The sequence below is a fragment of the Centruroides vittatus genome, unplaced genomic scaffold (assembly GCF_030686945.1).
Source record: "Centruroides vittatus isolate TY-2023 unplaced genomic scaffold, ASM3068694v2 contig_370, whole genome shotgun sequence".
In the NCBI taxonomy this organism is placed as follows: Eukaryota; Metazoa; Arthropoda; class Arachnida; order Scorpiones; family Buthidae; genus Centruroides; species Centruroides vittatus.
Window position 1 is genome coordinate 1,841,152 of NW_027122193.1, and position 24,064 is coordinate 1,865,215.

At 27.5% G+C, this 24,064-nt stretch overlaps 1 protein-coding gene across 3 annotated transcripts in view; it reads left to right on the forward strand.

The window, feature by feature from the left end:
• Positions 1-24,064, forward strand: part of LOC136975300 (interleukin-12 receptor subunit beta-2-like) — an 87,306-nt gene that overhangs the window by 34,767 nt on the left and 28,475 nt on the right. The window contains exons 3-5 of one of the 3 annotated variants that reach the window (XM_067270342.1): positions 10,293-10,388; positions 15,589-15,711; positions 20,032-20,143. The gene's annotated coding sequence lies outside the window, so the exon portion shown is untranslated. Of the gene's footprint in view, positions 1-10,292; positions 10,389-15,588; positions 15,712-19,932; positions 20,144-24,064 lie in introns of those variants that run through there. The other 2 variants (XM_067270343.1, XM_067270344.1) reach the window with 2 other exon arrangements.

Genomic DNA, 24,064 nt, shown 5'->3' on the forward strand with positions numbered 1-24,064 from the left:
TTTTCTGTAAGAGGTATTCTTTTATTCAAATATACATTGTATGTCAGGTTTGAGTTAGAGCATTGTAGCTTTATGTATATAAAATATATATTAAATTTGTATATTGCATATATGTATAAATAGAGCAACATTGGCGATTTCCTTTAAAAGAAAAAAAAAAACACACTTCCTGTTTAAAGGACTCTGACCTCGGATAGTCTACTTCTACTACACATTTCAACGCGAAAAATACATAAAATTTTCGAGAAAATAGTAGTAATATATAGAATTTATTTAAATAATTTCGTAAATTCGAGTTATAAACACAGAAAATTTCGTTTTTTTTTTTTTTTTTTTTCGCGAAATTTTAACAAAAGTTACATTGTGTTTCGTTCATATATACACAGTACACATACAATTAAATTGATTTAATTGTAAATTAATGGGAAAGTAATTAGATAAAAGTAAACAATTTCGTTTTTTTCAGTTCATTTTATATGCAAATTAGCAAGAACTGGACGAAAATTTGAATTTCTAGATCGAGTACAGTACATAGTCCTAAACGTTTAATTCGGTTTGTTGTTTTCATAAAAATACATTCGCGACCTCCTTAATATTTAGATACATTTTTATAGGTCAGTCACGAATCGTTAAAATATAAAATTAACTTTAACTTTATAAAAATGTCATTTCGTTAGAGAGGGGGGGGAGATCTTCCGATCCAATTTTTAAAAATTTTTCCCTGGATATTTAACGGTAAACAAATGGAAGAAAAAACTTTTTATTATGTTGTTAGTTTATTTTTGTAATTAATTGTGTAAAAATGCCGTTATTCTGTACTCTAAATTAATTATAAATCATTCGTTGACGATATAGCGCATTAGCTTGCATTTATCTTTATAAATATTAACGACTGTCTGTTAGGTTTAGTCATAAATTACAGATGAAAATGTGAATAATCATGATTTTCCGCTCCTTTTTAAATATAATTTAATATATTATTATTATTTCCAGACTGTTTTTTAAATATTTTAAACATTATTTTTAGTATGTGCGTTGATAGAATTAAGCGTAAACGAAGTGAAAAAAATTAAATCGATCACTTTTATAAACAGTTCATGTTGGTTTGCATGTTACTAAATATTTTTCCCAGTATTAAACATCAAGATATTATACTCAGAATTGTTGATACGTCTCAACTTTGTACCGATTTTGTTTATTCGATTTGAATTACGTACGTATATACGAAATACAGTATATACAATACTACCTTTTTATAATTTCAATACGCAACACGCCGTACATGAAACTGATTACTTATCGAAGAACATGCTTCCTGTACGGTTTAATTGTCAGATTATAGAGAAAAAATACTGTAGTATTTTTAATATTAAGTGTGTAGAATATTGTAAATTTATGTCTCTGTTGTATAGCTGTTTACAACTCTATTGTTACTATAGTAACGTGAATGACATAGTTACATGTACAGTTAACTCGCATGCTGCGATATTTGCAGCAATATATATTCAGTGTTTTTGTGTGTTTCTAAACCTAGAAAGGTTTGGTCTACGTATACAAATATATAACAAGCAATTTTGTTGAATTAATTGGGAAGAATTCGTTAGTGGAAAATGTATCGTTGACAAGAGATGAATTCGAGGTGCAGCTGTACACTTCATGCTCATTAAGTTGTAGCAGCTGTTTGTAAGCTTTACCGTGCCACAGGTGGGCGGTGAATATATTTTTAGTATTTTATAAAAGTTTTTTTAAAATTTATGTAAATTAACTAAGTTTTCATGCAGTTTTGTCAAATTATAATGGTGTTAAATTGTGAATGATTAAGTGTTTTGTATAGCTTTTAGGTATTAAAAATATAATTAATATATTTTTATTATTTCTTGTATGTTCTAAATCTTTAGAATATCAACTTAACAGACTTTCTAAATTTTAGATTTTCTTGCTGGTAATTTTATTTGAAAAATCTTAAATATTATAGAAGCTTAAAATTCATATTCTAGGAAATATTTCCACTAGTAATTATGAATAATTTAATATTTTGTAGTGAATTTATACAAGCTGTCTTAATTTATCTTCATTTTTTTGATTTATTATTATTTTATATCGGTCTTAACGTCATAAAATCTTTTCTTTCTATAAATTTTTCACTAATTGTTTAGTATATAACACATATACAGTACGTATATATAAAAATAATTTTAAAATGCTCTTATGTAAATAATTATTTTAAATTACATGCAGATAATACTAACAAGAAGTATGAACATTTTCTCTTCTTCTACAACAAATATCATTAAAGCTTTACATATAGACAAAATATTTAATGCTCTCTTAATACATGTTAATACCCATTTATGACCAGGTATCAGTTATTTATGCCACTATAGGATAAATATTTGCCCTTAGTCATTGATACCCCTCCATTCGTAAAGTGTTAATACAGATCATCCATGAAATAGCAGCATGGAGTCTATCTCAAACATAAATCAAACCTGGTGAATCTGCCACCTTCAGATATTAGTATAGGTAATGGAATCGGATACAGATAGTTGTCTAAATTTTTATATTTTATTATTTATAGTAGGCATTCTTCCTTCTAACGACCGATAATAGAAAACTTGAAATAAAAGAAATGCTACACAATTTAGAGTCAAAACATTTCATTCTTGATTAAATATTTTTTGAGACATCTCATCTTCAGATCAAGCACTCTGATCTGTCAATAAGATAAGCCATAGCTAAAAGAAATTTTCTTCAAAGTAAAGTCTATTTTGACTTGTTAAACTGTACTGTGTTTCTTTTCTTTCAAAATTCTAATGTAAGATATTACGTCTTACTTGATTTTGAATCTAAAATAATGGCATTTACTATTTATATTCGGATATTTATATTCGGATTTATATTTATATGTCCAAAACATTCTATTTTCGAAGAATATACAGACGTAAGAAAGAAAAACTTTTTAAAATTTTATTAATTATAATTTTCACACTACTATTTTTATTTTTATTTTTATTTTAATAGGTTTAAAGTAATTATTTTGTATACAAGTTGTTATTTTGTTTTATTTATATTTTCAATTTGTCTTTAAGCAAAATTTTTTATAAAGATATTATAATGCTAAATTTTAAACGAATAATTTTTTAACATTAGAGAGGTTGCGGCCGACGTTTTCAATGTGAAAATGTGTACGTCGGACGTTCGGTGCCGCTTTCCCGTAAGCCTAGAAGTGTGACACTGGCATTCGGAACGCCAAGCGTGATTCCATTGACATTCCAAATGCCATTGTCAAACTTCTAGGCTTACAGGAAGGAGACGCCGAACGTCCGACGTACGCATTTTCACATTGAAAACGTCGGCCGCAACCTCTCTATTATCTACACGAAATACAGACAAATTCTTACCATGTGTTAACAAATTAAATTAACAATTATTTATTTTAATAGAATTTTCTGATGTTGATTTTTATAAATATTCAGTGTCATTAATCGACAACAGAATGAAAAATTATATAAAATCAAAAATATATATCAACTAATGGATCTTCCTTGCCGCGTTTGCGATAAAAACAATTAAAGTGTCTGTTGTATTAAGATTATCTTTAATGTAGTGTTATAAAGTCGTTAACTTAATCAACGATCAATGATGTCGATTATTCATTATTTACTTTTTCTATTTTATTATAGATGTTCCAATTTTTAGTTCTTTTTTTATATTTTATATGTATAGTTGACTGTAAATAAATAATTATTGTGAAACATCAGTTACAATAACAAAATATGAATAGTAAATTTACTTCTTTGCTTTATTATTGATCTGTTTACTGTGATCATTATTCAGTAGTCAATTTTTTAAAATAAATATATTTGTATTTATATTTAAGGTGCATCTAAATAGGATGAGTGAATACGTAACACAAATTTATTAGGAGTGGGATTACATTGCAAGAATAAAAATCCATTTTGTCTTCATTATATTCATTTATGAATGTCTTATATACAGAAAGTTGTGGTAATTATCATATCGAAAGAATTATTATTCAAAAATAGCATGAAATTTAAAACGAATGTTAGCCTATATTATGTAATTTTCTTTATATAGAGATAAGTGATTCTTAGATATCTTTGTGTATATCTACATTTTATACTTTTAATTTTGTAAATAATTTATATATTATTATTTAGTTCCTAACATATAAATGATGATACCTTCAATTATTATAGAAGAATATATTCGTGAATAATTTGATTAATTTTTACCTAATACAAAATTGTGATTACTGTAATGAATTATACAGAAATTAAATAATTTTATGGCTTTATTTCCTAACATTATTATTTATTGTAGTGTTTCTCAAACATATTTAGAAACACGTTCATAAAAGGTATTTTAATGTGTGTGTTAAAAATGCATTCAATATTTTTATTTTGTTTAATCAGAAAATTTTAAAACATTGAATCATTTACAATTGAATTCGGTAGCAACTTTAATATAAAGTTTTTGAAATTCTAGCAAATAGAATTTTCAAGTTTTGTATGCGATCGAGTGAAATTTTGTTTGTTGTACGTTTGTTACAAACATTACTAATTTCATAAGATTTTATTTATTATATTTGGGAAAAATTTCATTTATTCTGTGTAAAAAAAAATTGATTTGATCCTTAATATCCACATGAAACTTGCAAGTTATATTAACAGACTAGTTTTTGGGGTTAAATTTACCTATGGTAGTCAAAATGGCGGCTCATCTCCGATTCCAGCAAACAGAAGGGAAACAGTAGGGACACACGTTCTAACCTAACTTAACCTATTCTAATAAATTACCATAATTATTACCAACAGAATTATTAGAATAGGTTAGGTTAGGATAGGTAAGAACGTGCATCCCTGCTGTTTCCCTTCTTCTGTTTGCTGGAATCAGGGACGAGCCGTCATTTTGACTACCATAGGTAAATTTAACCGTTTTTGGAAACCAATTTGAGAAAACAGTTCTTTTAAATAAAAGATAGAATGAGATTTTGAAAACACATAGAACATCAAATGCTTCGGGCATTTATTTGAAAATGAAAGTTGCAGTTATGTTGGTCCCTGAAGATGAATTTGACTGGCTTCAAAGTACTTGGCTGTTAGAAGAGGGAACTGTTTTCTCAGATTGTTCTCCAAGAAGTAATTTGTTGATATAACTTATGATTTGGTGTTCTGTGCATACAAAATTTATGAAAGAGTTTAAAACATATGCCTAATTAACTGTTTTATACACAAAGTATTAAATAAATAATAAGAAAAATAATATCCCCAGTAATAGCATAATGTAAAAATTTTACATGCAAATATAATGTTTCAAAAATGCTTGTAAATTAATCTAAATTATAATTCACTTTTATAAATCTTCAAAATTGCTGATTCATTCAAATCAAACATGTTAGATATGTTAAAGTAGAATATTTGTTTTGTGTTGAAATTGTTTATTTAAATTTATTGTAATCCGTAAAAGCCATTTGACAGTCTGAAGGTTGTGATTTATCAAGTAGATTCTTGTTATAAATTCTATTTTATAACAAATGTAAAATATACTTTTTTTAATATATTAAGGTTCTAAACAAGAAAAAAAAGTAAATTGAATGAAATAAAATCAGATGAGACTGCAAGACTCAAAAGTTCTTGCATCTTAAATTGCTTTAAAAATTTGTTCTAATAAGTGATTTGAGATTTCTGATGAACTCATTTTAAACTTTGTTTTTCTTTAGCATTTTTTTATATTATATGTGCATATATAATATATAGATATATACATAGATACATTCCAAAGTATTACAAGATATTAGTGCATGAATATAGACATTGATCACAAACTGCTGGAGATACGCTTGAAAGCCATGGTTAATAAAACGAGGGTTTATACAAAAACTGACTTTTTAAAATACTGGTTTTCGAATCTCGACTTTCTTATGAAATCGGTTTTAATCGGCTTTCGGATTTTCACTCTCCCCCAAAATGGAAATAAGGAATGTTACAACTTATTTTAAAACTTTTTAAATTTATTTAATATTTATAAAATTTCAAAAATATAATAAAATAAAATCAACCAGTGTCTACACAAAACGAAAAAGAAAAAAAAAAGGAAGTGCTAGATTATCGCATTAAACTATAAAATTTACTTCATAGAAAACCATAAAGAAAAAGAAATAACAATGAATGCCTACAAAATATTATTTTATTTCTTATTTTTCCTAAGAAAATATGATTTTAGAAAGCAATAAATGTCTATAGATCTATTGTTCAACCGTGTCCTTATTTTGTGCACAAAATTGCCAGAAATAGAAAAAAACTCTAAACCCAGCTTGGTAGCAAGTGAGAATCATCTTTAAAGCATTAAATAATAAATCTAAATTTTTCATTCTTCTGTTTATACCCTCTAATACTAAAAACTTCTTTTTTTAGTGTCTTAGAGCTGGACGAAGTCACTTCCAGGTTTTTGGAGATATTTATTTATTTTTCCATAGCATTTTTTAAAGCTATGGCTTGATTTTCTTCTTTGCTACTTTTTCATCATCGCAGTCATCTTCTATAGAATAATTTGGATATAATCTCGATAATATTTGTTCAGATAACCTAATGATATCAGATTTTGCAGCTAGTGGAAGAAATACGCTAGATGCCTTTGTCCAAACATTCTGTGAATTTTGTAAATAAAGGAGATCTGTTACTAATCCTGTTTGTCTTTTCTCTTGAATTCGTACCTCTATAGCATGTAACAACTTGGAACTGATTTCAGTTTTCAGATTTTTCAATTTACATAACAGAAATTTCAAATATACCTTCACTTGTTAATAAATAGGACGACAAGATCCAAACTTTGTCGTCCTAAGGCATCCATCAGCTACTAAACGTATTGGTCCTAAAACTTTAAGAAGCTCTACAATTTTACAATACTCTGCTTTGTTCCACTTGTGAGAAGCACCGATGTCGTTTAAAGCTAAAACAATGCATTCTTTTAAACGTACAAATCTTTCTATCATTTTTTGTTGTTGAAAAATTTCTCCCTATTGTAGGGAGAATTGGATGCTTTTTAGGCATAGGGGGATATTTCTTGTGTTTTTGTAGTTAGTTTTATGAAACTTTAGTATTTAATAATAATCTCATTTTATGTCAGAGATGAGTTTGTGTCAAAATGTCTTATGTTTTTAATAAAATAATTAATTAATTTACATGTTTAAGTCTAGGCTCAAAAACTGGTTTTATAGTTGGGAAACTCGTTTTCAAATTATATAAATTTCTTCAAAAAACCGGTTTTTCAAAACGTTTAAAAACTGATAAACCCTAAATAAAACTGTGATTGCCAAAACAGAGACTTCATGGGCAGTAGGAGTTAGGGAAGAATAATTATGACATTGAATCTTATATATAAAATTCTCGTGTCACAATGTTAGTTACCTTACTCCTCCGAAACGGCTTTACCGATTTTTACCAAATTTTATATGCATATTCAGTAGGTCTGAGAATCGGCTACTATCTATTTTTCATACCCCTACACCATTTCCCCCCTTTCAAAAATATATTTATATATGGATTAAGGCTTTTATGTCCAACAGATGGCGCTACCTTCCGACGACCTAAGTTTGCTTTTCTGTGAGGCATTATGCTTTTCTGTGAGAATGGACTGAAGCAGATCATTTTCTATCTATCTATATAAATAAAATATAACGTTCGTTTGTTCCTACCGATTCCTTTGAAATTTTGACACAACGTTGCATTCGAATACGCACGTGTTTTTATATAATATACATGTCGAAATTCCCCCCAGTGGGGGGAGATGGACGGGATTAAGGCTTACTGTGAAGAACTCGGCTTCTATTATACTATTTTATATGCGGTTTTTTGCGTTTTTAATTGCGTTTTAATAGGTTACGTCAACAGAATATACACTAAAACGGGGTTTTTCGATATTCCCCAGCGGGAAAAGTGACAGGATTAAGGCTTACTGTGAAGAACTCGGCTTTTATTATACTATTTTAGATGCGTTTTTGATTGCGTTTTAATAGGGTACGTCAAGAGAATGTATACTAAGAAGGGATTTTCTGAAATTCCCCCCACGGGGGAAGTGTTATACATTTATAATAGATACAGCCACAACAACGCGTGGCCCGGTCAGCTAGTTGTATAATAAAAAATATAATGTTGTATCAAATATACAATAATATATGAAAAATTTCTGTAAACCGTAAGAAGCAAAAAATTGGTAAACTGTTTCAAATTGATTGAGAAGCATCAAAACTCCTCTTAATGCTAAGAATTTGAAGGTTAGTTTACTTCTAAAATCTTTTTGAATTTTTTCTTAGGACCTCAACATACCTTTTAATCCTTACTTATAATTCAAATTTTGTTTAATGAGTAGATCAATCAAAAGGAATAATTTAATAGAAAGTTAATTCAATAATAAACTAGATCAATGTTTACAAAATGGTTAGTAAGGTTGTATGTATGTAGTAAGATTGAAATTGAAAAGCTAGTGTTAACATTAACTGATTTTATTGCCTTCATTTTAAATACATTCCACAAGATCCTGTACTTGTTTTTAAAACTATAAATAATGATTTTAAAACACCACAATAAATTAAAAGCTTTGTATGAATTAACAAATACAATCGACTCCACATAAGTCGACACCCGGATAACTCGACACTAGTCGGTTACATAGTCTGTTTTTTGTGGCCTGCCGACTTACATAGGCATTAATGTTATTAACCTTAAAAAACTCTGTTTACTCGACATTGTTTAACTCGTCACCACTGGATAAATCAACATACTTTTTCTGTTTCACACTTTTTAGAATTCTGATAAGTCGACTCCCCTCCTGAAAAAATGAGTACAACACCATACAATAAGCTGTGTGGTGTGAACTCGTTTCTCAGGGGGGGAGTCGACTTATCAGAATTCTAAGTGTGAAACAGAAAAAGTATGTTGATTTATCCAGTGGTGACGAGTTGAACAATGTCGAGTAAACCGAGTTTTTTAAGGTTAATAACATTAATGCCTATGTACGTCGGCCGGACCACAGAAAACTGACTAATTAACCTACGGTGTCGAGTTATCTGGGTGTCGACTTATGCAGATTCAACTGTAAATGTGTTTGCAGACCCAGACAAAGATATTGATGGGATCATTTAGCTTAGTCCCAAGTACAGAGGGTCCAAAATTTATCTAACAAGCATGATACAAATTAAAATTACTTTTGATAAATGATGTGTGTGACTTTCAGAGATAGATTGGTCTCAAATTTGTGACCATTTTCATCTCACATCTCAGAATGTGCATATAGTTTACATTAATAAAAATTATCTACAGTATATATACTCTGTGGTCTTACTTAGTTCAATCACATGCCGCATTATATAAAATGATATATATATATATATTTTGGCAGATGTATATTTATATTAGTATGTAATGTAAATACTAAGCAGTCGAAAGAAAACAAATAAGTCCATTTTTCAAATTCAGACATTCAGGATTTTGAATATATTAATTTTAATATGTATAAGTTATCAAAACTTTGTTAATATCAAGGTTATATCAATTTTTTTTTTTTAATGTGATTATTTTAAGTTTAAAGGAAGTTAAATGATGTTTGCAGTTTTCTTCCATATACGTTATTAATAAAATCGAGTTGATAGCGTATATTTGTTTTTTGATTACATCTTTCCAAAAACCTGTTTAATATTTTATGTTATTACTGAAAATATGCATAATTTATTACAATATTACTGATTTTTGTTCTATTTTAGTTCTGTATATAAGAAGACATTTGGAAATACTATGTAATTTGAAATAACTATAGGTATAATTCAAGTTAGAAACAGTTAATTACATTGAATCAGTGGCATAGCGAACATAACTGGCGCCCGACACTTTATTGGCACCCCTCTCTCCCTCCAGAAACACATATAGTTTGTCTTGGAAACCATTTGGGCACCCCTCTGCGAGTGGTGCCCGGCGCATGATACACCCCCTTGCATCCCCCTTGCTTGAATCTTCAAATAAATATCTTTAGTTTCTTCAGTTATGTTTATCTAATCGTTTACTTCATATCATTCTTTTCATTGAAAATAATAATGTATATTGTTAATAAATTTAACATGGATGTCATTGCTCAAAATAGTTAAATATTTATTCCTTAAAAATTATTTAAAATTTAATAATTAGTCAATTATACATATAATTTTTCTGTGGAAAATATTTATTATTGTAAAATTGTTTAATTATAACTTTTTATTAAATTATTCTCTTTCTTTACAGAGTAGAGTATATTTCAAATGTTCAACCGTAACATTAAATGTTTGTTTAGAACATCAGCTGAAATGAAAATAAATTTTATATGTTGTTATATTAGAAGTAAGTAGAACACAATTTTACTCATTAATAACAAATAGCTTAAATTAATATTACTTAATTCATTTTAACGTCAAAATAACCGTGAATATATATATATATATATTTATGATCAGAATTCAAAGCGAACCTTTATCTCAATAATATCTTGTTAACATTTATTAGAATTTTTCATTGTAAGATTTGGTTTTAGAATGTATAAAATAGATGTTATAAGTTCTATTTTGTGTGTTAACTTAGTATTTTATTATGATTATTGCCATTCAAGAATTCTCTCCAATTTAAAAGAATAATAAATTTTTATAATAGAAATAACTTGATCACAAAATATCATTTTTAAGTATTATTCCGATTTAGGTTTTTAAAAATATTTTTAAATGTTCAAAAGAAATAATTATTAAATTTGAATATGAAGTATATTGTTTAAATTATAGAAATATATTGACTTTTAACTGCTTATGGAATATCCACTATAATATTTCTTAAGAAGAAGAAAATCTTCATTTAAATTATAGGAGAAAATCTGTACAAAATCTTGAATGAAGTTGTCTTCACATAAAATCTGCTTATAAGTGAGATTAATTTTGTAGATATTCATAAAGCAATCATATAATATGAAGAGTAATGTCATTCTTCTAGCTGTAGCTTAATTTTTACTCGTCACTTATCCTTAATTATTAAACTGTCATTTCTGTTTTTATTTGTCAAATATTCTTATTTGAGTCATATTGATTCATTTATATATTTATTTATTTCAAATTGAAATGTCAAAAATAAAAAGACAAACCTTAAAAACATGTTAAAATCAGGAACACACAAAAGAAACTTTGCTAGCATTTACCTTTCTTAAGAGTCTACTTGGCCTTCTTCAAAAATGTCCCAAACAAAATCACTAGGTGTCATCTTTAACTGCTGTACTCATATCTGGGAAAACCAAGTGCTGATTTTATATTTGTTATTCTCTTCAACATGCTAATATCGTACTCAAACATTCTCTGATAGATAAAATACATTCAATTATTTTCATTTCTGTTAAAAAAAAAATTCTACATTCTCTGATAGTTAGAATACATTCTGGGTATAAAGATGTTACACCAATCATAGGATGTAAATTTAATAATTACAAATAAATTAATTTAGATTAATTTGGAAGAAAAGATTGATCTGGAGCTGAACGTGAACTCGCAACTCCTGTTTATCATGCAGATACATTAATTTCAAATTATTAGATTTAATACAAGATGATGGCTTAACCATCTACCTTTTAGTCCAATTTATGTAATATCTGTATAATTAATTAACCAAGTTCTAGTCCAATAGTAAATCTAGTCATATCATTTCATAATTCTTAATTTCTGTTATAATTTATCTACATTTTTCTACTGTAATCTCTTTTTTATTAACATGCTTTGTTCTGTTTTTCATGTCTTGCTGAATAATGTTCAAAGTAGTCAATATTAAAATTTAATTTTTAAAAAGTCGAAAAGGAATTTAAGTTGTTTAACCTCACTTTGGAATTTATTCTTGTGTTGCACATTGCTTAAACTTAATTAATATCTGAATAAGCATATATACTGTAGTTGAGTGGGTAATTCTAAATTTATTTGCTCTTTTTCAAAGCTCCTCATTAGTATATTAATTTCACTCAAATATAATAGAGAAAATCTATTGTAGACTTTCTAAGTCATCTCAATTTCAAGTTTTGAGTTCAACAGCTATAGTAAAAATGTTAGTACTGCATTGACTTTTACTATTTTAACCAACTTTAGTATTATTATTTTGCAGAATTTAAAATTAAAAAATTACTTTTACCAATTACTTTTCTTTATAATTCTCTTGAAGGAAGTTATTTCTGATTACAGTATCTTATTGCTCAATTATTCTTTTAAGTTTTCCAGAAAGGATATTGTGTATGAATTTAGAAATAATTTCTCCGAAAAATGGAAATAATAATCTTTTCTTCCAATAATCACATTCTCACAAATACATTAATATATAACAAAATGAATAAAATTAATGAATTCAGTGTTATATCAATGATTTAAATCTACAAATTTCTGTTACAAATAGTAACTTTTTTACTCCACTTCTATTGTTTATATATCACTTATACTAAATACTCTTTGAATTAACTAACTTAAGAAAGACAAATTTATACTATAATATAAAATAACTCTAGACTTACACTCTGCGGAAGTCATAAGTTTTTTATTATTTAAATAAACAAAATATAAAAAAGATTCAATTAAAACCAAACTATTACCTGATTATATTGGGCTATAGTAATGCTACCATTAATAATTAAATGTTAAGTGATTTAGCCTTGAGGTAGCCAAGTTACTTAACATTATATATATTAAGCATGATATAATCTGGTAATTGTTTGGTTCTAAACTAATAATTGGGTTTTTAAATATTTATATTTGTATAAAATTCAATCAGCTTTAATGCTAGAATGTCCATATTTTCAAGCTATCGTAAGACAGCTGATACTCTTGTCTCCTGAAAAATTCACTATACTTTCACTCACTTTTTTAATGAAAATAGTTACATAAAATTTTTTATCTGATAATGTTTTATTAACATTTATTGTAATTTTTTAGATTTTTAATTTCTGTTGACTAAAAATATAAATTTTATAACAAATAATCGGATATTTTAATGTTCATTTTTGTTATTTGTTTTATTATAATAAGAAGAAAGCATATAAAAGATACAAAGAAGATATAACATAAATGGTTCAGTTGTTTTATGAGATTATATATAAATAATACGAAAGACATTGTTACTTATTATAATCGTAATAGGTTATAATTTATTTTTGCTATACATAAAAATTTACATAAAATAAAAGATAAGATATATTGTGATTCGGTTATCTCGGTGTTTTTTACCCGATGCAGTTGACCATGCATACAGTGACATGTTTGTTTCCCATGCACATTTTGTAGGTAACTTTTTTGCATTTTTGAGCATATATCAAAACATTTCAATGCAAATGCCTTCCTTGGCATTTGCATTGATTCAGAAGTTGACCATGGTTTCTTTGTTCACCTGCTTCTTGTTTGTTATTGATGCTTCAAGTTTCAGAATTTGGTAGGAAGAAGCCAGTTCTAACTTGCTCACTGTTGTATTCATCTCAAATTGCAAACTTGCAGGTTGTGACTTGCAATTTCTGACTTGCTAGTATTCAAGTGTTTTTATACAATTTAATGCTTATAGCATTAACTTTCCATTTTAACATTTTTAATGTAATTTTGTAATTATATAAATAATCAAAAAATTATTGTTTATAATTATCGTCAATATAATAGATCTAGATTTGCAAAATAATTTTCACGCAAAAAAATATACACAATATAAAGTTATACATTATATAAAATAAATGTGATTTTTTTCCCCCTTCTTTAATTAAACAAAAATATTAAATAAATTGTCATATCTAAGTATCAATGCAACATTTTAAATGTATTTAGACAGATTTTAATGATTGTTCATTAGGGGGGAAAAAATGTCCCTACAGCCTTTCTAGGTAAAAATGGTTATAAAATCTGAACTGATGTAGAAAGAAGAACAAAATTCTGACCAATTAAGCTTTACTATAATTACAAATAATCCTTCAAAAAACCTTTAACCAGCATGAGGTATGATTAATTGTCCAAGCAAATGTTTTCGGATCCCTCCTGGGTCCTAAAAGCTTCGTTTCAAGGTGATTCACTTTAAACATTCAATAATGCTTATAATAATTAGGGAATGATAGCACTCATTTTTCTCCAAGTTCCGACCCGCTAATACGGATTTTATTCGTATAAAAATACATAAACCTTCATTATAAGAAACCAGTCATTACGTAATGACTTTAGTCTAGCTTGCACGTGATTCCCATTGGATTTCGAAGTTCGCTATTTGAAATTTCGTTCCAAAATGGCTGGTCTTCGTTCTAACGGATCGTTACAAACGAAATAGAGCTTGAAGAAGGACCCAGGAGAGATCCGAAAATGTTTGCTTGGACAATTAATCATATCTCACGTCGGTTAAAGGTTTTTTGAAGGATTATTTGTATATTGCTTTGGTGTGCGTCAATTCTTTACTATAATTCATGAAAAATCATAAAATTTTCATTTGCTAAGTTAAAAATTATGACTTTAGGAATAGTTTAAAATTATTAAGGGGACAGAATTGCCCCATTGGCTGTTCTAGTGTTAAAATATAGAAGACACAAAATTTACTAATTTAAATCTTCTTCTTGAATGACAAGGACTCAAAAATTACACATTACATTAAAAACTGGAATGATAGATGAAAACTTTGGAAAAATATGAGAAAAGAAACGTAAACACAACTACATAACCACTCATCTCTATGCAAGTGAAATCTAGATATTAAAACAGAAAATTCATCTGTATTGTTTCTAATCTTTTTATACCACATAATTATGGATGTAGAAAATTCAATAAATTCCAAATAATCTGCCAGATTTGTTGGATAAATGAAAAATTAACAATAAGTTAATGAGAAAATCAGATAAATTCTTAAAAAAACAACCCGTGTTCTGTGAACGTGATGATGACCATTTAAAATGGAAGAAAACATTTGTTTTCATATTATTTCTTTTATTTTTGCTGGTTTATTGGTATTTAAGCCTAGTTGAGATTATTTATATTAAAAAAACAGAAAATATACTTGATGATATGTAAAAATAGTATACAAAATGGAAGTAACACATTTAAGGGATGGACAATACAAAATTATCAAAACTCTATTAATTTAGTAGAAAATGCTTGCATGGTTGGCTTCCAGAATGACGAAAAGAAGTTTTCTGTGTAATTTAATTGACCGAATTGAATAATTTCCTATTCTAAACTGAAATAATGATGGTTCGTAATTCGTCACCTTTGATAAAGAATTATTAAAGAAATAGTTTTAATTAGGGACTTAAATAATGTAATAAGAAGTACTGTAAATAAAACTAAATAAACTGATCTTTTAAGAACTTTATATTTTATATTTAAAAGTATAAATATATACAAAATTAATATAAGTAATTGTAAAAATTGTTTCAGAATTTTTAATTTTAATATTTAAATTAACAATAGATTAAAAATTAACATTTAAAATTTTTCTTTTTATTATAATAAAATTAGATGAATGATTGTATTATTATTATACTTAAATATTAATTTAAAAATTTTGAAAATTACAGGTCATTCATTTTATTCATAAATTTTTAATTGTAAGAAATTGAATTTCAAGAAAATAAAATAAACAAATCCTGATGAATTTTAAGTTTTAAAGATGAAAATTGAACATTTTCCTTTGTTTAAAGGTAATATATATTCTTTCAGTTATTGAAAATAATTTACATTTAAAATATAACAATTTGTTTTAATGTTTAGAAATTCTTAAAGCACTCGATGCCAATAATTACATAATATAATAAAGATAAGAGACCGTCTTTCGGCGTTGGATATTTTTAATCAAAGTCATTCTAATTCCGAAAGACAGTTACTTACCTTTATTTTATAGTACTAATGTTAATTTGAACTATTTTTAATGAAATGTAATTTAAATGAGACTATCTTTTAGCTGTCATATTTTATGATTTTAAATATATAATTACCTTGTGTTTTGACGTATTTTGAAACTTCTGTACACCATATTTAAATTTTTAATCATTTACTTAGATCTACTTCTGTTCAGATGAATAAAAACTTTCAAAAAATTACAGGTAGTTTTGCAAATCTTGACTGGGAGCTGCATGTTATCCAAATTCGTTTTTAGAGTACAGTAGAGCATCGTTTATCCGAATCAATTGGGGACCGGGGTTGTTCGGATGACTGATTTTTCGGATAACCGATTATGTACGAAAAAATATATTAACCTATCCGATGCTGAAATTTTTCTCCTTTGCGCGTCGCTTCGTGTTGAATTTTCGTCGATTTTAAGCCTAACGAAAATTTTTATAATAATTATCGAGGCTATCGTGTCGTTAAAAATTATTTCTTTATTTTGTACCAACAAAATGAATATATTGAAAAATATAAAAACAAAAAAATTATACTTTAGAAGTTAATCTAGTATCAAAAACGTTCGATTCGGCACGACACAGTCCGACTGGAAAGCTTTCGGATAAACGATGCTCTACTGTATTTGAGAAAAATGTACTTTAGTGACTTAGGATAATCTTCATATCCTGTTTAATTCATATAACTTGTACTCTTTGCTTACTAATATACTCATCCCTGCTACTGTTCATCGCAGCTAAAATCCGTGAAATGTCCTTTATTTCACATTACTTTTCTACATTAATTCCAATTGAATTTATTTATTACAAGAAGTTAAAGCTAATGCCCATTGAGATGAGTAAAAATTTGGTTTTTTAAAGAGTGAAAATCAAATAACTTTGTTAGTAAAGATGTGTGTGCATACATACATCCGAAATACTTTTTATTATGATTGATGTCAGTTGTGGTAATTAATTATCTGTTAAAACAGATACTGAATACGTTCTAAATATATAATGTTTAAATTTTGTAATGCATATAGCTATGTTTTGTAGTTTGAGGAGGTTTACAACTTAGACACATCATAAAGTAAGAATAAGAACGATGCTAGAAAACTGTCCGAAAATCTTTTGAGTGATTTGCTTCTATAGATCCCATTTATTTTTGGTTTATCTTCAGAATAATAATATATAATTTAACATATCTTCAAGTGAACATACAGTGCATTTTGTAATAAGTTGTGAACCAAGAATATGCTGATTTTATTCTCTAGTTCAGTGTTTCTCAAACTTTTTTGTCTGGTGGCACACTGAAATTATTAAATAAAATTCACGGCACCCCTATTATTATTATTATTTGCTTTTTTACGGTTAGTAAAGATATGAAGGATGAAAAGTCTTTGAAAAAAAATGAAAGTTTTTTAAAGTAAGTAAGTTTATTTCCAAACAACACAAAAATATTCAAAACAAAAGTTATTATTATAAAGGTATCTGGTGATAAAATGAGCTCTGAATTTTTGATGATTTACTAGTGCTAATTGATTCCTTTGCTTTGCTACCAGTAACCACTTCTTGATCGTTAGAATCTTTACATTTTGTTTTTTTAATGAAAAAAATTATTCGTGATATTGAACGACATAATTAACTTCAATATTTTATTATAAAATTTAATTACAAGTTAATAATTTATTTGTTCTTGTTGTAAAGAAGAAAAATATTTGTATATGATGCTTTCTCGTTATTGTCTGAACATATAACAATAATAAAAACAACTATTTACCGCATTCAACGCATTTATATTGCACTTCTACTCGCTGCAGGAACAGAAGAACAGACAACTAGTAACTAGTTCGTTTTTTTTTTTAAATAGTATTTACGTATCGCCAATTACAGAGTCATTGAGACAGGTGGCGATGTAACAAGATTAGTAGAAAAAGCCAATATTCATTTTTTATAATTGTTTTAATTATTTATTTAATTTAATACTTTAATTCCATTATTTTAAGTAATTTTAATTTAATTATTTAAAAATTTCGCGGCACCCTTGTGGCGTACTTGCGGCACCCGCTTTGAGAACCACTGCTCTAGTTGATAAGCCAGGATTGTGATTGATGGTCCATGTAGTTGGACAATACTTAAAGTAATAAAATTCAGAAGTCTTAAAATTAAAAAAATATTTTATTGTTGCAATTAAAATTTTTTTAAATGTAGAACTGAATATTTTTATAAATGTTTAACTGAATGAAAACTGGCACTAGATTACATTAATCATTGCTCATTATTGCTAATGAAAATGCACTGTTTTTATTTTTGGAATGATCTGTTTGATAGACTTAAATCTTTCAGCAATTTTAATTAATTTTTTTAAGTAGAATATTTTCCTACATGTAGTAATTCTCTCTCCTTTTCTCTTTCTTTTACTCATGATGAGTAGGAAAAGTTTTAGGATGTATTCGGGAATATGAATAAATTAATATTTTTTGTTTGATTATGAAATACATTATTAAAGTTTTATAATTATTTCAATTTAGATTTAAGTATTCATTGTATATTGCTGTTAAGTGTTTCTTTCACTAAAATATATATATATACACACATACGTATATATATATATTTTTTTTTCCTAGAAAAATTGCACACACACAATGATAACTTCAGTGATAATTTTCACAGAAAACATAAAAACTACTATACTGTTAATGCAATTTCTGAATATTTTTTTCAACTTTCTAACAAAAATACTATGATTACATGTACTCAGTATGTCTCTATTCAACGAATATAATAAGTTTTATCAATGTTGTTTTTAAATTTTTTAAGATACTTAAATATAATTAGTTCATTGTAATTGATGGTCTCATCAGCTATTTGAAGATTTGATGATATGAATTAGATAAGTCATTTAAGTTTCTCTGCAATTAAGCACTGGTTAACATACTTTATTCATAGAATAATAGCTTAAAATAATTTACTGTATAAATAATCAGGAATATTATTCATTTCTTTGTGCAACTTCCAATTGCTAGAGAGGGGGAAAAATTTGTATTTAAAAAATTCATGAATTTTTAATCTATTAAACTATTAAAATTTATGATCTTCAAAGTAACATGAATTAATTTTTTTGAATATGAATTTCTCATAATGAATAACTTTCGCAGAATAAATGAAATTTATATCACAATTTTCACGACTTTACTGTTGAAAGTGTATTGTTTTCTAATAGAATATCTTTTTAAATATGAATTGTAAAACTCGTTTTTCAACTTGAGATAAAATCCAATGCTTTGCAATCAATTGTCATTGCTTATGATTGAGGCTGATAATTTTTTACTGCTCGATCTATTTTATTGATACGAGGCAGATGAAATAAATAAGGTTAGTAGTGCTGTTAAAGAAAAATAAAATAGAGCATACAAGTTGAGACTAATAGTAGTAGAAGAGTATACAGTAATGCATTGCTGTACTAATAGTCATCTCTGCCAGGCGGCATTTGTTTATATCAGACTGCAACAAAATTGAAAAGAAAACTGTTGTTCAATTTTCGACAGCTAAAAGCATTATACATAGTGAGATCCATCGCAGGATGTATGCGCAATATGGAAATCTATGCATGTTGCTAGAAAAAGCCTAGGTTCAAAAGTCTACACAGTTTGTCTATGTTCATTCAGCCCTTCTTTGAACTTTTGAACTCAAATGCAAGCTTTTTGTAGCAGCATGTACTACTAATTTATTTCATAATTAATTATTGGAGAATTGAAATAATCTGTATAATTTTATTGAGATTTTCATATTGAATATAGGATGCTAAAAGTGTTAGTTTTAAATAAATAAAAGTTGCTTTAATTACTTAATGTAATTAAGAAATGTTTTATTTTCAATATTTTTCAAATTATTTTAAATTTGTTTTTTTTTTACTACTACAGAAATCAACTATAGCTTTTCTGTAAAACAAATAAAATTACCAGTTTATTTAGCAAATTGTCGTCAGGATACCTATGTTTAAATTGCATATATTAGAACATTTAATGAAAATATTATGTATTACGAAATTGATTTTAATAATTTTCAAAAGTAGCTGGAAGCTCCTTTATATCCGGGAAATGCTACTAAACAGCTACTCTAACTTTTGCCTCTTACTTGCAGTTTAGCTAATGTAAAATAAATAGGGACACCCATTTCCTTCCAATGAAATTACCTATCTTTGCTGTCATCTGCCATTTATCCAACATCCTGTGATATGTATAAACTTACTCAGGTAGGGTATTATCTGGAGGAATAAATTTCCTGCTTTCTTTCAAAAATATTGTGATTAATATTTTATTCTTCTGAAATTTATTTTTTTTTTATCTTGATGATGATTAATTACTACATATTCTCTGTATAAATGGTAATAATTTTTATTTTTTCTTAAGTTATTAGAAGTTTATCAATTTATCATTCGTATTTCTATAACTAGAAAAATATTTTAAAATAATTTTAAAAAATTATAGTGGAACGATAATTATTTTCGTTATTTTTAAATAAAATAGTTTTGTTATGAAAAATTTATTCCTTTTTATAATTTTATGTACTTTTTTTTTTTTGACATAATAATGAAATTAAAACTGTGTTCGAAGTAAAGTAATTTTCACATAATTAAGTTTTTGTTTCTTATAAACTATTATTAAATTAATGATTGTTTATTTTTTCATTAATCCACTTTTAATATTAATAATGTAATTTTCATATTTTTCTTTATTTATAAGAAAGTATTTGAATATCAATTTGTATGTATCCTTATTTACTAACAAATTTTTTGTATTATGGGATTGTCCCTAAATTACATAATGCTATTTTTATACTTTTCAACTATCATCCCATACCCTTGTAATACCCCATTATACTGTCACATATACATACTCATTCCAAAAATTGTGTATTGCATATTCTTGATTAACCTCCTAAATTGTATTAAGGAATAACATTATGTTATTTTATTAATTACATGTATAATATACAAAGCAGTGAAATAAACAGCGTGGTTCACTGCGCTACACTTGAGAAACAAATTACTGTTCTACTGCTACGAAGGGTCGAGAGACTAGCATTACGTGATGTTTTTGCATACACTCCTATTCCCAGGTAACTATCGTAACAATTATCTGCCCATATCTGCATTATGTAATTTATGAACGGCCCTTATATGGAATATACAGAATATTACGCCCACCTATTTAGAATTATGTGTACTTTGTCCTAAGACTTGAAAAGTTTGGTCACCTCCTAGATTAGACCATCTTCATTGCCAATCAGTCATCAGTCTAATTAAGCAATTGATTCATTAGTTAACTATTGTTGGCTTGTGTTTAGACCAGGGTTGTTCAACCTTTTTCCTAATGGGCCAAATTAGAAATTTACATATATTCAGTGGGCCACAAAGGTACCTTATATAAATATATGCTTTTAAAATGTTCAAAATTAAATTTTAACAACAAAAATATATAATTACATAAAATACTGTATTATTGACAATAAAAAAATTATACTTGCACAAAATAAAAAATTCAATGGGATTTTCGACATTGCCTTCCTTTTATAATATTGCTAATATCTGCTCTTATGGTACTAGTCTTAATTCTAAGAATGTTAGTTAAATGGGAATCACTCAATCTATTTCTTTCAGCAGTTTTGATGTTTTTCATGCATGAAAAGAATTGTTCACAACAGTATGTTACACATGTGGGGTAGTACTGCTTTCTAGCACCAATTACGTCATTACATAAAAGTGTATCCAGTGAAACGAGAATAATTTTTACAACATTCTTTACCAAAATAAATGAAAATGTACCTACGAGGGTGAATCAAAAATTATCCGCAATGTAGCTATAACTTTTATTGCAATACAAATAGGAAACTGAACTTAACATCATTTTTTCAATATAGTCCCCTTGCTTTTCAATGCACTTAGTCCATCGTTGCACAAGCTTCCTGATGCCCTCAGAAAAGAAGGTTTTTGGCTGAGCAGCGAGCCACGCATGCACCGCATCCTTCACTTGGTCCGAGGTGTCAATCAACGGCCCATTAATGCCTCTTTGAGTGGACCAAACAAGTGGTAGTCAGAAGGGGCAAGATCAGGACTATACGGAGAATGAGCCATTACTTCAAACGTGAGTTTCTGGAGCATTTCAGCAGTGTGGGCTGCAGTATGTGGACAGGCATTGTCATGCAACAACACATCATCTTTCGACAGTAGTCCTCTGCGTTTTGTTTTGAATTGCAGGCTTTAGCTTATCAGTAAGCATCTCACTGTAACGCTCACTGTTTATTGTCGTGCCTGCTTGTTATTCCTCTTTGGTGCAAACTTCTAATGGTGCGTCCATTATCTATCTGCAATAAAAGGAAGACAAATGGAGGAATTAGGATCGAAATTCCATAGCAGAACCACAACAGCATAACAATAAAATAAACGAGGACAGAGGTCAGTATGAACAATGTAAGAAGAGTTATGTCAACATTGCGGATAATTTTTGACTCACCCTCATATTTCTGCTTGTGATCTTTAGCACACCATGTGTCTGAACAGATTCCTGTTTGCAGAATACCAGATATAGCATGTTGGAATACCAGATATTCTGGATTATTGTGCATTTGTTTAACGAACTTGAATTAGTTTCTAAAATAGACTTTTGTAAATGAATAATTTCAAAATTTAACAATTTAATAATATATCCCATATCTGTAGATCTGTAGCACTTTTTATTAATGGAATGTTTAATTTCACAGTACTTGTTCTAAAAAAATTTGAATTTGGTCTGTTAAATTTTAATGGTTAAGTGATTTATCATAAAATTTATAATAATTTTTGAGTTTCAATTCAGTTATATTCAAGAAACTAAATTTCTTTGAATGCTGTGGTTCATCCATTGATAGGTTTCATTTCTTCTCTCTTCATTTTTGATGGTTTACAGCTAATTTTTATACAATTGTTAAATGCTGATATTAAAAAAGTAAGCAGAACAAAATGTTGAAATAAAATAATTCTTACATCAATTCATTGAATAATTTTTTAAATTTATATCTTGTTAATTTATGAGAGCATTTTTTTTTTAACCTTCAATGGTCCATAAAACAAAGACAAATGTAAATAACAAAATGAATTTATTACCAAAAGTGAGATACAAACATGGTTACTTTTTGACAATCACCGTGCTGATGAGGCATTTGTCATATCTGTGGACAAGCTTTGCAATTCCCTCTTCATAGAATGTTGCTGCCAGTGACTTGAGATGGGCCTTAACGTTGTTTTGAAGATCGTCATTAGTCTCGAACCTCTGCCCTCCTAACCTCTTTTTCAGTTCAGGGAAGAGGTGGAAGTCTTCACACATTTAAGGTGTGTGAAGAATTTCACCTTTCAGACATTCACCCAGCTTGGAACTTTTTAAACACCCAGCATATAGCCCTGATTTAGCATCGAGCGACTTCCACCTCTTACCTGAACTGAAAATGTGGCTAGGAGGGCAGAGGTTTGAGACTAATTATGATCTCCAAAACAACATTAGGGCCCATCTCAAGTCACTGGCGGCAACATTTTATAAAGAAGGGATTGCAAAACGCGTTTGCAGATTTGACAAATTTCTTAATTTTCACGGTGATTATGTCAAAAAGTAACCATGTTTGTACCTAACTTTTGATAATAAATTCATTTTGTTATTTACACTTGTTTTTTGTTTTATGGGCTGTCGGAGATTGAAAAAAAACCGCTTACATACAAATAATAAAAATAATTGAATATGTAATAATCTTAAACATACTTTTACATAATTACAAGAACAATTAGAAAGTTAACTAGTGTGAGCCTATACAAAACAAATAATTTTCTACTAACTACTACTAATAAATTGTAATGTACAACTTGCTTTGAAGAAATTGAATGTCATACGTACCATGTAAAATGATATTTCATATATATTTGTGCTCCATTCAAGTAGTTCCAGACGATTTTCCAGACACTTTGTGTTTAATATATTTATTGAATTGCACAATAAAAATAGTCAATGTATGCATTTAATAGTTAGAATTATCTCTATGAATTTGACAAATGATTAGGTTAATTTTTATTCACAACAATATAAATGTCACTTATCAGTTTTGGGCTTTCACTAGTTTGTATAATGAATGGATGTTCTTCCCAATTGAT